This window comes from Orycteropus afer, unplaced genomic scaffold (genome assembly GCF_000298275.1).
Source record: "Orycteropus afer afer isolate SDZICR_OR568_19922 unplaced genomic scaffold, OryAfe1.0 scaffold00243, whole genome shotgun sequence".
Taxonomy (NCBI): domain Eukaryota; kingdom Metazoa; phylum Chordata; class Mammalia; order Tubulidentata; family Orycteropodidae; genus Orycteropus; species Orycteropus afer.
The window spans coordinates 1,160,922-1,166,956 of NW_006921830.1; positions in this window are offsets into that span (position 1 = coordinate 1,160,922).

The following is a 6,035-nucleotide window of genomic DNA, read 5'->3' on the forward strand; positions in this document are numbered from 1 at the left end:
CCTGAATCATTCAATATTTTGCTCATAGAATCTTTCAGTACTGCAATTCGAGACTTGAATTTAGTTCTTTCAGCTTGAGAAATGTCGAGTATGTTCTTCCCTTTCTAGATCTTTGCATATTTCATTATAATAATTAGCTTTGTCTTCTCCAGCTGCTCTTTGAAATCTTCTGTTCAGCTCTTTTATTTTGTCATTTTTTTCCATTTGCTTTAGCTACTCTCCATTCAAGGGCAAATTTCAGAGTCTCTTCTGATATCAATTTTGGTCCTTTCTTTGCTTGTCTTTTTAATGACCTTTTGCTTTCTTTATGGATGATATTCTTCATAACATCCCACAATTCCTCTGGTTTTTGGTTGTTGGTGTTCAGTGCATCAAATCTATTCTTTAGATGGTCTCTAAATTCAGGAGGGACATAATCAAGTTCATATTTTGGCTCTTGTGTACTTGTTTTAATTGTCTTCAGCTTCAACTTGAACTTGCATATGAGCAGTTGATGGTCTGTTCCACAATCAACTCCTGGGCTTGTTTTGGCTGAAGATATTGAACTTCTCCATTGCTTCTTTCCACAGATGTAGTCAATCTGATTCCTGTTTATTTCATCTAGTGAAGTCCACATATATAGCCTTCATTTATGTTGCTGATAAAAGGTATTTGCAATGAATAAGTTGTTGGTCTTGCAAAATTCTATCATGTAATCTCCATCATTGTTTCTATTACCAGTAGTATTTTCCAGGCACCGATGATTCTTCTGTTTCTAATTTTTGCATTTCAATCATCAGTGATAATCAACACATCTTGATTGCATGTTCAGTCAATTTAAGACTGCAGAAGTTGGTAAAAATCTTCAATTTCCTCATCTTTGGTATTGGTGGTTGGTGCATAGATTTGAATAACAGTATTATTAACTGGCCTTCCTTGTAGATGTATGGCTATTATCTTATCACTGACTGCATTGCACTTCAGGACAGATCTTGAAATAGTCTTTGTGATGATGAATGCCATAGCATTCCTTTTCAATTTGTCATTCCTGGCATAGTAAATCATATGGTTGTCTGATTCTAAATGGCCATTAGTGGTTCATTTCAGCTCACTGTTGTTTGTTGTTGTTATGTGCTGTCGAGTCAGACCTGACTCATAGTGACCTCTCCTTGGGTTTCTGAGGCAGTATCACTAGGGAAGTAGATTGCTCATTGCCCAATCTTCTTTCTGAGGAGTGGCTGGTGGGTTTGAACCACCAGCCTTCTGGTTAGCAGTCAAATGCCTTAGGCACTATGCCACCAGATCTCCCTTAGTTGTTCCTAACTGGTCTGTACTTGACTACCCGGGGCCTGGTATTAAAATAAAGCCTCCCCCAAGTGAAGCCACCCCGAGCCACATGCCCTCTTACCTGGTGCCCAACCTTAAATAAGGCTGCCCCCAAGCAAAGCAGTCCTAAGCCATGCACCTGCCTACCCAGGGCCCGGCCAAAGCAGCCCGGCGCTGTACTGTGTTTCTTCTGGGAAAATTCTATTTCTCTTTTTAACATATCCAATCAAATATTGGCTGAAAGTGGACTTATATGCTCTCTTTTGTAACCAATATTCATTTTTAACATACAACTAGGCAAGAGAACATTCAATATCCATAGTACATTCAGATAAACACATCATCCAAAACACATAATCCTTTTAAAACATTCCATTTTCATCTCTTCACCTTAAAGATCTTTCCTGTCTATGCATAATGTCTTGGGTGTTTGGCTGGGTGTAACCAAAAGCCTTTGTCTTTGGATGAATTATCTCCTCTAATTGGCCCGGCTCTTGCCTCAGGCCTTTCTCCCCTCAGCTGTAGCATAATATCTGTATAATCCAACAACCAAAGTAACTGTCTAAGAATGAAAAGTTTCATTTCCCAGGTTCCTTCCTTCTTTATTTTGCAAAGTCCCATGTTTCTGTGAGTCTGGAGCCATTGCAACACACCCTGCATCTGACACCAATGGCAAAAAAGGGTGTGGAGGCAGCATCTTCTGACCTGTGACATCACAAGAGGAAGACTGAATTACCATCATCAGCCCAAGTGTTATTTCTATGAGGCAGACATGTCACCACACTCCAGCCTTTTACCAATTCTGACACAAATCATCCCTACCACTCACTACTTCTCTGCTGGGTTTGATAATTCATTGCAATGGCCACACTGAACTCACAGACTATTCACAATTATGGGGTTTATTAGGCAAGTAACAGGCTACAATTCAGGTTCAGGAACATGCTCAGGATACAATTCTTCGATCAGGGCAGTCTCCTCTCCACTGTGTCCTCAGACACACATCTCTGGCTCTTGACCTCTCAGCTTGGCCTCTGCCTCTGTGGGCCACAAAAGCCTGCCACTCTGTCTTGTGCCTCTTGGTTCCACTGGCACCATTTCTCTTCCAGGGTGTCTCTCTGCCAGGGCATCTCTCTGCCAGGACATCTCTCTGCAGGAGCATCTCTCAGCCAAGGAGGTCCAGGGCAGGGATCTCAGATCCAAGGATGCACTCCACTTCACTTCTAGCTCTTCTCTCTTGCTCGCAATGAGATCCTCCCTTTGCCTGTAGGAAGGCTCATTTTAAGCCTGGCAGAGTGACAAAACTAACCAATCCTTATATCAGAGTTCTACACACCTTATTTGCATGGATCCACCCAGTAATCCGGTGGGAGTTACAAAGACAATGGGTAGAAAAACCATACCAAGTAATTCACTGCACCACATAAAGCCTGGCCCTCCTCACTTCTAAAGAATATTCTGGCTATATTTCCTCCAAGACAGATTTGTTTGTTCTTTTAGCAGTCCATGGTACCTTCAATATTCTATGCTGCGCCACAATTCAAAAGCATCAATTCGTCCGCAGTCTTTCTTATTCACTGCCCAGCTCTCACATGCATATGAAACTACTGAAAATATCATGGCTTAGACCAGGTACACCTAGTCTTGAAAGTGACTTCTTTGCTCTTAAATACCTTAAAGAGGTCCTTTGCAGTAGGTTTGCCCAATACAATACATGGTTTGTGTTCTGGTTACCTAGTGTTGCTCTGACAAGAATACATCACAAATGGGATGCTTGAACAAGCAGGAGTTTTTGCTCTAACAGTTTGGAGGCTGTAAATCTGAGTTCAAAGTGCCAGGCTCTAGGGGCTGGATGAAAGCCCCTCAACTTTGGGCTTCAGCTCTGCCTCCTGCTCCTGGCCCACTGAAGCTAGAGGCTTTTCTTCACTCAGACAGCTGCTGCCTGCTGAGACTGACAAGTCCTAGGTTGACAAGTAAAAAGTCACAGTCCTGATGTTACCAAATCACATGGCAAGCCATTAAAATTCAAATCCATTGAAAGTTCCAAGGTCAGCAGAGCAAGGCAGCCTGCTTAACAATGACATGGCTGCATGCAGGGTTCAAGTGTGCCATAAGCTAGAGACCGTTCCCCAAGGCTTCTCCTTGTATACAGGAAGCAGACCACATCCCTAAGGCAGCTACTCAGCTGCTCACAGTAGATTCTACCATGGAGTTAATTATCAGTCTCATCATGGGGAATACTACATCCAGCTGCCCAGCTACTCAACCAGGCCCAGCCAAGTTGACACACAAACTTAACTACCACAGTTTGATTTCTCCAATGTTGCTACCATGGACATTGATAGTGGATCCAAGGAAAATGAAATATTTGGCAACTTTAATCTTTTCTCCATTTATCACAATGTTGCTAATTGGTCTGGTTGTGAGGATTTTTGTTTTGTGTTGAGGTGTAATCCATATTGAAAGCTGTTCATTTTTAAAGATTATCTTATTAGACAAGGTTGTAGAAAACATTGTCCTGAGAAGGGTAGAGTGGAACAAGTGTAAAAGTGTAGGGTGGAGTGGAATTGAGTGAGAGTGGATGAGAATGGTTCCTAGATCTTCAGGATGCACTAGCTCTCTGTACTCTACTGTTTGGAGCAGCTGGCGTGGGTAGGAAATGCAGTTTGTGTGGAGACTGCACTGTTCCAAAGCAGTTTTCATTCTAACTCTTTTACCTCAGTGTCTTCCTCCTTGACTCAAGTTAGTGCTGTCCTGTTGTCCTCTAGGAAGAGGACAGTTGCTTCCCATAGTTCTATTCTATGTCCTCCTTTCAGTCCCACCAAGCCTTACTCTGGTATACATTATCCATAAACTACTCTGGGACCTAGGTGACTGTGGGAAACAGGAGTCCATAGCTGCAGGCCTTTAAAGGGGATGAGGTCTGTGGGAGTCCACAAGAATGTGTGGGTTCCTCATCCTCTCTCCGCAGAACTGAGCTGCCATCAGCTGACATTCTCTTTGCAGCCTACCCAGGATTGTTCCCTATAGCCCTTCACATCATGAGAGAGAGGCTGTGTTTGGGAATTAATGAAGCTTGACCTCTCTGTGTCAAAAGCTTGGCCTTTCTTCACCGGAGATAGAAAATCCTCAATATATTTTGCCCAAGTCTTACAAAATGTGGGTATCTGTCTGAGGCGAGATAAGTTCAGGACTATGGGATTCAGACAAAAAGAGCATGTCTACAATCTGTGGCGCTAAGAACATATTTGTGGCTTTATTGCTATGTCACAAGTCCTGTCACTCAGATGATTGATGAATATTCATTTAATGGCCAAAACCCAAAACTCACTGTCATCAAGTTGAATCCAACTCATAGTGACCCCACCTTGGGTTTCTGAGGTAGTATCTCTACAGAAGTAGATTGCCAGTCTTCCTTCTGAGGAGTGGCTGGTGGATTTGAACCACCAGCCTTCTGGTTAGCAGTGAAATAAAATGCCTTAGGCACTGCACCACCAATCCTGAAGCAGAAATATGTCAGCTTGAGCACAAGACAGGTGGCTAGTGGCAGGCAAGGGTCATAAACAAGATACCAGTTAACAATGTGTGACTGATTGGCACAGGATGAAGGGACTATGACCACTAAATGAGTGGGTGCTGGTCAACTCTGGGCCCATACAGGTTTGCTGCAAAGGATCAGAGTGGCTGAGCAAGGTCCTCACAGGTGAAAATTATGTCCACAGGTATTATTTCCAAGTCGGTCTGTCTCATTCACAAGTTGTGCTCTGAGTGGGCACTACCTTGCTTTCCTGAGCCTCATCTGTGACAGGATGAGTGAATGGCAGGCAGGCCCAACTGGGACCGCAGCACTGAGTTGAGGCCCTGCTGAGCTGTGGACAGAGGGAGAAAAGTATGTGAAGGTGATCCTGGTGGTGACTGTGCCAGGCCCCTAATGTGTCAGCTGGATGGTCAGTTACTTTTGTCTTCCTTTCATACACTGTTGGGCTGAGGTAGATTTAGAAGGAAGAAACATCCATTATTGAGAGCTTCATACCATGGCAGTGGTTTCTGAAGATTGCTTTTCTGAAGATGACGTTCCCCTGCCTATAAGATCAGTCAAAGGTATCTGATCCTAAAGATGTTGGTAGAAAAGGCCAGTGCACAGGTGTGAGTCAGTGGCTGATGTAAGGGAGTTTTGGAATGGGTAAACAGGGGAGCAAAAGAGAGGGTAGAGAAAGTGCAAATGGAATCTGCCAAGGACACAGCAGGGGACCAGTGAATTAGTTTAAGAAAGGCATGAGAGTCAGCACCTTCCCAGTGGGAGATGGTCTTTATGAAGAATCTGACACCTCGTCACATGGATTCTTCTGAAGAATCCATGGGCCAGTTGCTTAGCAATGCCCAGACACATTTAATAGTCTATGGATCAGAGCACAAAGCTGGAGATTCTGGTGATGACACTAGGAGGAACTATTAAAACTGGATGTCCAAAGCTTACAAAGCTCTGTGCCATATTGTCACACACTAAAAAACCCACCTCCTAACATAGAGTTGATCCTGACTAATAGTGACCTTATAGGACAGTGTAGGTTTCCAAGGCTGTAAATCTTTACAGAAGCAGACTGCCTCATCTTTCTCCTACAGAGCAGCTTTGTTGTTGTTGTTAAGTGCCGTCGAGTCGTTTCCGACTCATAGCGACCCCATGCACAGCAGAACGAAACACTGCCCGATCCCGCACCAGCCCCACAATC